The sequence below is a fragment of the Triturus cristatus genome, chromosome 1_1 (genome assembly GCF_964204655.1).
Source record: "Triturus cristatus chromosome 1_1, aTriCri1.1, whole genome shotgun sequence".
Lineage (NCBI taxonomy): Eukaryota > Metazoa > Chordata > Amphibia > Caudata > Salamandridae > Triturus > Triturus cristatus.
Window position 1 is genome coordinate 1,051,641,686 of NC_140579.1, and position 13,243 is coordinate 1,051,654,928.

Genomic DNA, 13,243 nt, shown 5'->3' on the forward strand with positions numbered 1-13,243 from the left:
ACACCTGGTAACCTATAAGTCACTCCTATGGCAGGCCTTAACAATCCTGAAGGCAGAGTGCTTGGTTCCATGTGAGATGGTGCTCTGGCATGAGCTGAGCCTGTCTGCAGTGGTCGGAACAACTTCCTTCTACTGTTTCCAGATATCGTCATACCATATACTCTTAAGTGCATTATGAACCTCGCGGTTAAATGCTATCTTTGGTTTGGCTTTATCAAAACATGTCGAGTAAGGTGTCATACGAATTGGAATACTAACCCCTCGCCAATTCTGGCGACGGGGTTAGCATTCCACCCTTCTAGAGGGACACGACATGTACAGTACCTGAAACCCGGGTAAAATCAGACATAGCCTCAGCTCCACAAAATGGATGCTGCCACCACAGACACAAGTCTGCCCTCCTGCTGCTGGGAGTCCTTCCAGCTTGGGAGGTGTGGACAAAGGGTTTCCTGCCAGGGGAGGTGCATGCACCACCCCAGACAGGATTTTGTGTATTGGTCAGGTAGGGCTTGAAAGAAACCAGACATGCCTGTGGCTCACAAGGAGCCTCGGTGCATATGCCAGTTCAAACCGGTCCTGGGGCACACCAGTCCCGGGCCTGGGGCGAGCTGGACAAAGGATTGGGGGTGTAACCACCCCCCTTCCTGGTCCCACCCATAGGGAGGGACCTAGCAGGTAGTCCGGCCCCTAGAATCCGAATAAAGGTAGGAGCTGTGTCCTAAGACTTCAGACATCCTGGAATCAACTTGAAACTAAGAAGAAGACGGGAACTTCGACATTCTGCTGCACAGAAGACTGAAGAAAATCTCCCCTGTGGTCAGGGAGTGACCACCTTGCTAACGCAAGCACCATCCAGCGAATCACCGTCTGCTTTGCCGCCGCCTCCCGCCGGAGCCCGAGCCCAGAGACTGACAAGACCTGGACCTCCAGACCTCTCACCGCCCGATCCACAGTCCCTGAAAAGAGGAGACCCGTGGAGGCACCGAGACACGTGGAGCCAGCCATCTTGGAACGACTACGACAAGCTGACCAGTGCAACAACCGAGGCTCCCTCCAAGTTGTGCTTTGGGTCCTGAGAAGCCCAACCCTCGAGCAGCATCTGCACCAAAGGTGAGCCCTCCAGCATCTCCACGATCTGCGTGGGGCCCTTCTGCATTTTGCCACTCGACGCGCCTAACCGGTTGCTGGCCCGCTGGCTAGTGGCCATCTTGGCGACGAAATCTACGACAAACACCGCTGGTCTGGTTGCTCCAGACTGGCCCTTGCTCCCCTCCAAAGGAGCAATCCCTCTGACCTTGCTGGTCAGAACCAACAGCTGATTTCCGAATCCTCCTGCAATTGCTTTTGCCAAGGCTTGTTTGCTTCGATCAAGTCGCCGACACCGCCGACAGCGAGAGCCTGCGTGGGACAGCTCGTGAGCCGACTCCTGGACGTCGTCGACCTTCAGGGACCACGTGGCTGCGGAGACAAGCTACCCCTCATCACCTGTTTGCACCCGACATCGCCTGGTACCCACCTGGTGCCACGCTGGTCACTGGCTAGTGACTGTGAACACTGTCCCCTCTGCTTACAGGTCTTCAACATCTCCGATCCACTCTTGGATCCACTGCATCTCTTCCCGACCGACCGCCTGCAGCATCTTTGTCCCAGGCTCAACGGAACAGATAGAAGAAACCCGACGCACTTTGAGGCCTATGCACCCGCTTCCTGTGGGTGAGGTAAAGCTGGTACTCCGGTGCCCATGTGTAGTATTACATCTCTAGTGCCTGTGTTCCAAATCTTAAGTTCCTAGGTCATCCGGAAGATTCCTTTTGCAGTAACTTTGTACTTTTTACGCACCCATTGAAACCTATGGGAGCACGCGTGTGACTATTTGCTCTGCACACGCCACCCGTGGACCTCCTGGTCACTAACTGACGTTAGCTCCTCGTAGGCCCAGCGATTCTAGAGGCCCTAGGCCTTTTCCCTTTTCTGTTCGTGGTACTTATACCACTATTTTAGTATATGGTTCGAGTGGCCACCAGGGCCTATCCATATAAAGTGCAACTTCTGTGTATTCTGTTATAATCTTGTTTGACGATTTGTGCTCCTGTGCTCATAAAGAGACTAGGGGTTACTTTGAGAAATAAATACATATATATTTTGAATATATATCTGTGTGGTGTCCTTTCATTGGTATAAAAGGGGGTTACTATTGGTAAAACAGCCTGCTTAACACGCTTCACGAGTTTAGCCTCAAAGACTGCTTAGCCTACGCTACCACTAGGGCAGCTAGTCCAAAAAGGTTGACTTACAACCACACCATAAGGGTTGCTTGGCATGGTACAAGGTGGTCACTAGAACTAGTGAACAGCATATACCAGGCCAACTTCTCACATTGGTGAGCAGCGGTTGGATTTGAGCTTGCTGTGTTTTACCATTGTAATCTCTTGGTTACCAATTGAAAGATCACATAGGTACCTGTAGGTACATATAAAACAAGATTAGATATACATAAGTTCTACTGAACTTAGTTGTTGTAGAGCAAAGGGAGTAGCACACCCTGACTACAACTACTAGATAGGTTTAGTAGGTAAACCCAAGTGTAGGTAGATTGCAACACATCCACCCACACTTAAGAGCAATGGCCGGGGCAGAGGGGTCCACTGTACCCATCTCTGTTGAGAGTGACCCCCAGAGGGCACCATCCAGCTTTGCTACCCTTAATCAGAATGAGCTCAGGCATTTGGCAACTCTTAGAGGCCTTAAACAGCCCAAGAACCCAAACTCTGCTGAGCTCAGGGAGCTCTTACAGAATGATGAGAATCAGAGAGCACTCAAGAAAGCTTCCCAGTTAGCCCCCTTAGGGACAGGAACAGGAGGCCCCCCTTCTAAAGATGCCACTGAAGTACCCCTTCCCAATAGTCACCCCTTAGATGGGATGCCTACCACAGAGGATGAGAGTGAAAAGGATACTGACAGTAGTGAGGATGAAGGGAGAACTAGCCCAGTGCCAAGTGTTATACTTGGCCCAGCTAAACCAAGGCTATTGGGGACTGACAGTGGGGTCAACCCACTGGATCTCCCCAGTGGACTTAACCCAGGGCTTGGAAGGCAAAGGAATCGCTCAGGTGACTCCAATGCTTCCCATGGCTCTAGAGGCTCTCAAGGTCACTCCAGGAGAAGGATGACCACCCCTCAGAGGAGGGAACATGAGGCCAAGATGCAAGAGGCTCAGCTGAGGATCAGGAAGCAGGAGCTAGAAGTAGCCCTGATGGAAGAAAAACTGAGCAAGGCTAGGCAGCATAGAGAGAGTGGGTCTATACCCACTGGTGGCAGCAATGTCCCTAGGGACAAAGATAGGGTCTTTGACAATAGGAACCTGTCCAAGATTGTGCCCCCCTACAAAAGTGGGGATGACATCCACAAATGGATGACTGCTCTTGAGAGAGCCTGCAAAGTGCAGCAGGTTCCTGAAGACCAGTGGGCAGCAATCTTATGGCTCTCCTTTGAGGGGAGAGGCAGAGATAGACTCCTCACTGTTAGAGAAGAGGATGTCAGAAATTACAGAGTCCTGAAGAGTGTCCTAGTTGATGGGTTAGGCTTAACCACTGAACAGTACAGGTTAATGTTCAGAGACACCCAGAAGACACAGACTCAGGACTGGTCTGAATATGTGGAATGTGCCACTAAGGCTTTGGAGGGTTGGTTGCTGGGAAGTAAGGTGTCTGATTATACAGGATTGTACAATTTGATGATGAGAGAGCAGATTTTAAGTAATTGTCAAAACCAGCTTCTCCATCAACACCTGGTAGACTCAGATTTGACCTCTCCCCAAGAATTGGGAAAGAGGGCAGATAAATGGGTCAGGACCAGGATCAGGCCTAAAAACCAGGGTGGTGACCAAAAGAAAGATACCACCAAGCCTCAAGAGAAGGGTGGGGATAAAGAAAAAGAGAAACCTTCCTCAGGGCCCCAAAACTCCACACAGGGTGGTGGGTCCCAAGCTCCCTCCTCTACCACAGCTAAAAAGCCCTACTGCCATGAGTGTAAAACTCCTGGGCATTGGAAAACTGACAGCGGTTGCCCAAGGGCTAAAAACAAAACTGTTCCTCCAATTACTCCTGTCACACCACCTATTACTGTCAGCAGTAATCCCCCAGGTGGTGGGAGTGCCCCCAGAAATCTGGGTGGGTTTACTTGGGGAACACAGGGGGACCCTGGCTTAGCCAATTCCCCTACAGCAACCACTCTTGTCTGTGATGGTGGCATGGGGTTTGCCAACTTCACTGCCTGTCCCAACACTTTGGGTAGGTACAGACAGGAGCCCTACATCAATGGTACAAAAGCTGAGGCCTACAGAGACACTGGGGCTAGCATCACAATGGTGGCCCATTGGCTAGTTCCCTCTGAGCAGCTTTTGCCCGGTTTCTCCTACCAGGTGACTAACATTGATGGCAAACAGAACAGTCATCCCATGGCAGAGGTATGTCTCAGCTGGGGAGGGGTCACTGGCCCTAAAAGGGTAGCAGTGTCCCCAACCTTGCCTGTAGACTGCTTACTGGGGAATGACTTAGAACTCTCAGCTTGGGCTGGAGTTGAACAAGACACCCATTCTAAAATGGTAGGCCTTTCACAAAAGGGTAGGGGGGTTGTGCCATTCACAACCCCTGTCCAAATAGATTTCCTCCCTGAAAAGGTTGGAAGGGCAGTGGTAGCCACAGCCCAGGCACAGACAGACTTCCCTGTAGGGACTGGCAGAGCTGTGACAGTCACAGCTCAAACACAAACTGAGTGCCCCCCTGAAAAGGTTGGCAAGGCTGTAATGGTCTCAGCCTATACTCAGACTGACATAGGTGTAGTGAAGCCTGAAACAATGGATCACTCCACACAAACTGAGAGTAGTGGGGAGGAAGAAAAGTCTCCCTCTCCCCAGACATTAGGAAAAGGTCAGCCTCCTCAGGGATCTGACCTCACCCCTTGTGAAGGAACTGCCCCAGAGGTAGCCAGGCCTGGCCTGGCAGAGCCTCTGATGTCAGTGGCCCCTTCCAAGGTGGGATCCAGTCTGGTGCAGGTAGCCTGCCTCTCTCTACCCTGCCTCAGTCAGCCCAGGGCTGCAGAGGTCAGGGAGGCCAGTGGACCCCCAGAGGGCCCCTGTCCACAAGAACCCCCCCATCAAAAGAATGAGGATTGCCTGGCTAGTAGCCCTAGTCAGGTGATGGGTAAAAACATTCCTGAGGGATCTCCTTTACAGGTAGTTAGGGACCTCCCCCAGGGGGATTCTGTTGGGCACAGGCAAACATGGGACCTTAGGGCCCCAAACCTGACCTGTCCCTCCAGTAAGCCCACAAAAGGGACCCAGCCTCCAGCTTTAGGTAGCCAGAGGCTGACCCTGAGAGCACAGTGCAACTCAGTTAAAGAAAGAAAGGCATCCATGGTGGAGGATGATTGGAGGAAGCTGAGGCCTCACTTTGAGGACACTCACTTCAGTACTCCATCTCAACACCAGCCTTTTACTTTGCCAAGACACACCACAGGTAGAGATTCCCTATGGTGGAGACCCTCTGATACCCTTAGGGTGAGGGATTGCTTAGTGGACCATGAGACAGGGGGTAACCATGCCAGTGCTGGTTCCTCCTTATATGGCCACTTGGGCAATATAGGCTTACCTGGTCAAGGTCAGCCTTATCTCCCTTCGTTTGGGGGGGGGTTGTGTAGGAAGGTGGATATCTGACTATGGTTACCCCCAAATTTTTGCCTAGTGTCTAGCTGGTTTTTCGACTTAGTTGGCCTGAGATCCTGCCATTCAGGCTCTCAGGCTATCTGCTCTCTCTGTAAAATGGACTCCATGTACCCTAGGTACATACCCAATTGGTTGGATCACCCTGTCAGCCCCTGTACCAGTGTACACTAGGTACCCAGGGCATTGGTGTACCCAAGGCCTGCCAGGGGCTGCAGCATGTATTATGCCACCCCAGGCTTGGCCTAACAATCTGACACAACTGGCTGATCACTCAGCTGGGGTAAGTTGGTGTAATCACCTCTTACTTAGGTGTAGTATACCTATACCTAAACTTAAATGGGACACCTGGTAACCTATAAGTCACTCCTATGGCAGGCCTTAACAATCCTGAAGGCAGAGTGCTTGGTTCCATGTGAGATGGTGCTCTGGCATGAGCTGAGCCTGTCTGCAGTGGTCGGAACAACTTCCTTCTACTGTTTCCAGATATCGTCATACCATATACTCTTAAGTGCATTATGAACCTCGCGGTTAAATGCTATCTTTGGTTTGGCTTTATCAAAACATGTCGAGTAAGGTGTCATACGAATTGGAATACTAACCCCTCGCCAATTCTGGCGACGGGGTTAGCATTCCACCCTTCTAGAGGGACACGACATGTACAGTACCTGAAACCCGGGTAAAATCAGACATAGCCTCAGCTCCACAAAATGGATGCTGCCACCACAGACACAAGTCTGCCCTCCTGCTGCTGGGAGTCCTTCCAGCTTGGGAGGTGTGGACAAAGGGTTTCCTGCCAGGGGAGGTGCATGCACCACCCCAGACAGGATTTTGTGTATTGGTCAGGTAGGGCTTGAAAGAAACCAGACATGCCTGTGGCTCACAAGGAGCCTCGGTGCATATGCCAGTTCAAACCGGTCCTGGGGCACACCAGTCCCGGGCCTGGGGCGAGCTGGACAAAGGATTGGGGGTGTAACCACCCCCCTTCCTGGTCCCACCCATAGGGAGGGACCTAGCAGGTAGTCCGGCCCCTAGAATCCGAATAAAGGTAGGAGCTGTGTCCTAAGACTTCAGACATCCTGGAATCAACTTGAAACTAAGAAGAAGACGGGAACTTCGACATTCTGCTGCACAGAAGACTGAAGAAAATCTCCCCTGTGGTCAGGGAGTGACCACCTTGCTAACGCAAGCACCATCCAGCGAATCACCGTCTGCTTTGCCGCCGCCTCCCGCCGGAGCCCGAGCCCAGAGACTGACAAGACCTGGACCTCCAGACCTCTCACCGCCCGATCCACAGTCCCTGAAAAGAGGAGACCCGTGGAGGCACCGAGACACGTGGAGCCAGCCATCTTGGAACGACTACGACAAGCTGACCAGTGCAACAACCGAGGCTCCCTCCAAGTTGTGCTTTGGGTCCTGAGAAGCCCAACCCTCGAGCAGCATCTGCACCAAAGGTGAGCCCTCCAGCATCTCCACGATCTGCGTGGGGCCCTTCTGCATTTTGCCACTCGACGCGCCTAACCGGTTGCTGGCCCGCTGGCTAGTGGCCATCTTGGCGACGAAATCTACGACAAACACCGCTGGTCTGGTTGCTCCAGACTGGCCCTTGCTCCCCTCCAAAGGAGCAATCCCTCTGACCTTGCTGGTCAGAACCAACAGCTGATTTCCGAATCCTCCTGCAATTGCTTTTGCCAAGGCTTGTTTGCTTCGATCAAGTCGCCGACACCGCCGACAGCGAGAGCCTGCGTGGGACAGCTCGTGAGCCGACTCCTGGACGTCGTCGACCTTCAGGGACCACGTGGCTGCGGAGACAAGCTACCCCTCATCACCTGTTTGCACCCGACATCGCCTGGTACCCACCTGGTGCCACGCTGGTCACTGGCTAGTGACTGTGAACACTGTCCCCTCTGCTTACAGGTCTTCAACATCTCCGATCCACTCTTGGATCCACTGCATCTCTTCCCGACCGACCGCCTGCAGCATCTTTGTCCCAGGCTCAACGGAACAGATAGAAGAAACCCGACGCACTTTGAGGCCTATGCACCCGCTTCCTGTGGGTGAGGTAAAGCTGGTACTCCGGTGCCCATGTGTAGTATTACATCTCTAGTGCCTGTGTTCCAAATCTTAAGTTCCTAGGTCATCCGGAAGATTCCTTTTGCAGTAACTTTGTACTTTTTACGCACCCATTGAAACCTATGGGAGCACGCGTGTGACTATTTGCTCTGCACACGCCACCCGTGGACCTCCTGGTCACTAACTGACGTTAGCTCCTCGTAGGCCCAGCGATTCTAGAGGCCCTAGGCCTTTTCCCTTTTCTGTTCGTGGTACTTATACCACTATTTTAGTATATGGTTCGAGTGGCCACCAGGGCCTATCCATATAAAGTGCAACTTCTGTGTATTCTGTTATAATCTTGTTTGACGATTTGTGCTCCTGTGCTCATAAAGAGACTAGGGGTTACTTTGAGAAATAAATACATATATATTTTGAATATATATCTGTGTGGTGTCCTTTCATTGGTATAAAAGGGGGTTACTATTGGTAAAACAGCCTGCTTAACACGCTTCACGAGTTTAGCCTCAAAGACTGCTTAGCCTACGCTACCACTAGGGCAGCTAGTCCAAAAAGGTTGACTTACAACCACACCATAAGGGTTGCTTGGCATGGTACAAGGTGGTCACTAGAACTAGTGAACAGCATATACCAGGCCAACTTCTCACAACAACCACACATACACAACCACACACACAGAACCACAAACACACAACCAAACCCACACAACCACACACACACACACAACCACGCACACACAACTACACACACAACCACACACACAGCCACATATACAACCACAACATCCAACCACACACACAACCACACACAACCGTACACACACAACCACACACACAACCACACACACAACCACACACAAACAACCACACATATACACAACCACACAAATACACACTTACACACACACCCACAACCACACCCACACCCACAACCACACACACAACCACAACCACATAACCACATACAAAACCACACACACAACCACACAAACAACCACACCACACAACCAGAACCAACCACAACCACACAGATACAACCACACCCACACACACAACCACACACACATAAACACACCCACCCACACACAACCACACACACAACCACACAGACACAACCACAACCACACACAACCACACACACAACCACACACACACAACCACACACACAACCACCCACACAACCACACACACACACACACAAACACACCCACAACCATACCCACAACCACACCCATACAACCACACCAGCACACACACAACCGCACACACACAACCACACTCCCACAACCACACACACACAACCATACCCACACACACACACACTACCACACACACAACCACACACACACACACAACCTCACAAACAACCACACACACACAACCACACACACACAACCACAACCACACACACAACCACACACAACACCGCACATACACACAACCACACCCAACCACACCGAACCACACAACCACACCCACAACCACACACACACAACCATAACCACACACACAACCACACAACCAAACACATAACCACACACACAACCACACACACACAACCACACACACAACCACAACATACAACCACACACACAACCACACACAACCACACATACAGAACCACACCCACAACCACACACACAACCACACACACACACAACCACACACATACACAACCACACAAAACCACACACACAACCACACATAACCATATATCCACACACACACCCACAACCACACACACACCCACAACCACACAACCACACACATAACCACAACCACACACACGCAACCACACACACACAACCACACAAACAACCACACACACAACTACACCCACAACCACACACAACCACACATACAACCATACCCACATACACAACCACACACACAACCACACACACAACCACACACAACCACTCAAACAACCACACACACAACCACACCCACAACCATACCCTCAACCATACCCACACAACCACACACCCACAACCATACCCACACACCCACACCCACACAACCACACCCACCCTCACAACCACACCCAACCACACCCACAAAACCACACACATAACCACACAACCACACACACACACAACCACACACACACAACCATACACACAACCACACACACACAATCACACACACACACAACCACACACACAACCACACACACAACCACACACACAACCACACACAGCCACTCAAACAACCACACACACAACCACACCCACAACCATACCCTCAACCACACCCACAACCACACACAACCACAAACACACAACCACACACACACAACCACACATACACAACCACACATACAACCACAACATACAACCACACACACATCCACACACAACCACACATACAGAACCACACCCACAACCACACACACAACCACACACACACAACCACACACATACACAACCACACAAAACCACACACACAACCACACATAACCACATATCCACACATACACCCACAACCACCCACATACCCACAACCACACCCACAACCACACAACCACACAACCACACACATAACCACAACCACACACACACAACCACACACACACAACTACAACCACACACAACCATAACCACACACACAACCACACAACCAAACACACACAACCACACACACAACCACACACACACAACCACACACACAACCACAACATACAACCACACACACAACCACACACAACCACACATACAGAACCACACCCACAACCACACACACAGCCATACACACACAACCACATACATACACAACCACACAAAACCACACACACAACCACACATAACCACACATCCACACACACACACACACAACCACACAACCACACAACCACACACATAACCACAACCACACACACACAACCACACACACAACCACACAAACAACCACACACACACAACTACACCCACAACCACACACAACCACACATACAACCATAACCACATACACAACCACACACACACAACCACACACACAACCACACACACACAACCACACACACAACCACACACAACCACTCAAACAACTACACACACAACCACACCCACAACCATACCCTCAACCATACCCACACAACCACACCCACACACACACACACAACCACACACCCACAACCATACCCACACACCCACAACCACACCCACACCCACACAACCACACCCACCCTCACAACCATACCCAACCACATCCACAGAACTACACACACAACCATACACACAGCCACACACAACCACACACACACAACCACACACACACACACAACCACATATACACAACCACACACACACACACACACACAACCCTGCACACAACCACACACACACACACAACCACACACATAACCACATACACACAACCATGCACACAACCACACACACACAACCTCACAACCACACACACAACCATACACACAACCACACACACAACCCCAATCATACCCACAACCACATACACACACCCACACACACAACCACACACACACAACCACATGCAACCACACACATAACTACAGCCACACACACAACCACATATAACACCACACAACCACACACACAACCACACACAACCACACCCACACACACAACCACACACACATCCACAACCACACACACAGACAACCACACACACACAGCCACACACACACACAACCACACACACACAACCACACACATACACAAACACATAAAACCACACACCCAACCACACATCCACACACACCCACAACCACACCTGCACCCACAACGCACCCATAACCACACAACCACACAATCACACATGCAACCACAAGCACACACACAACCGCACACACACAACCACACACAACCACAACATACAACCACACACACAACCACACACAACCACACATACAGAACCACACCCACAACCACACACACAGCCATACACACACAACCACACACATACACAACCACACAAAACCACAAACACAACCACACATAACCACACATCCACACACACACACACAACCACACCCACACCCACAACCACACAACCACACACATAACTGCAACCACACACACACAACCACACACACAACCACACAAACAACCACACACACAACCATAACCACATACACAACCACACACACAACCACACACACAACCACACACACACAACCACACACACAACCACACACAACCACTCAAACAACCACACACATAACCACACCCACAACCATACCCTCAACCATACCCACACAATCACACCCACACACACAACCACACACCCACAACCATACCCACACACCCACAACCATACCCACACACCCACAACCACACCCACACCACCACACCCACCCTCACAACCATACCCAACCACACCCACAGAACCACACACACAACCATACACACAGCCACACACAACCACACACACACAACCACACACACACAACCACATATACACAACCACACACACACACACACAACCCTGCACACAACCACACACACACACCACACACATAACCACATATACACAACCATGCACACAACCACACACACACAACCTTACAACCACACACACAACCATACACACAACCACACACACACACCCACACACACACACAACCACACACACACAACCACATGCAACCACACACACAACTACAGCCACACACACAACCACATATAACACCACACAACCACACACACAACCACACACAACCACACCCACACACACAGCCACAACCACACACACACACAACCACACACACACAACCACACACACACACAGAACCACACACACACAACCACACACATACACAAACACAAAAAACCACACACCCAACCACATATCCACACACACCCACAACCACACCTGCACCCACAACGCACCCATAACCACACAACCACACAACCACACATGCAACCACAAGCACACACAAGCACACACATAAGCACACACACAACCACATGCAACCACACACACACAACCACACACACACAACCACACACACAACCACACACACACAACCACACACAAAACCACACACACACAACCACACACACACAACCACACACACACACACAGACACACACACCCAGACACACACTCAACCACACACACACAACCACACACATACACAACCACAACACACAACCATACATACAACCATACCCACAACCACACTCACACAACCACATGCACAACCACACCCATATAACCACACCCACCCACACACACAACCACACACCCACAACCACACCCACACACACAACCACACCCACAAGAACACCCACAAAACCACACCAACACAACCACACAGAACCACACACACAACCACACGCACAACCACACCCAACCACACCCAACCACACACCACAAACACACAACCACACACACAACCACACGCACAACCACATACAAACACACCCAACCACACCCAACCACACACAACCACACACACAACCACACACAC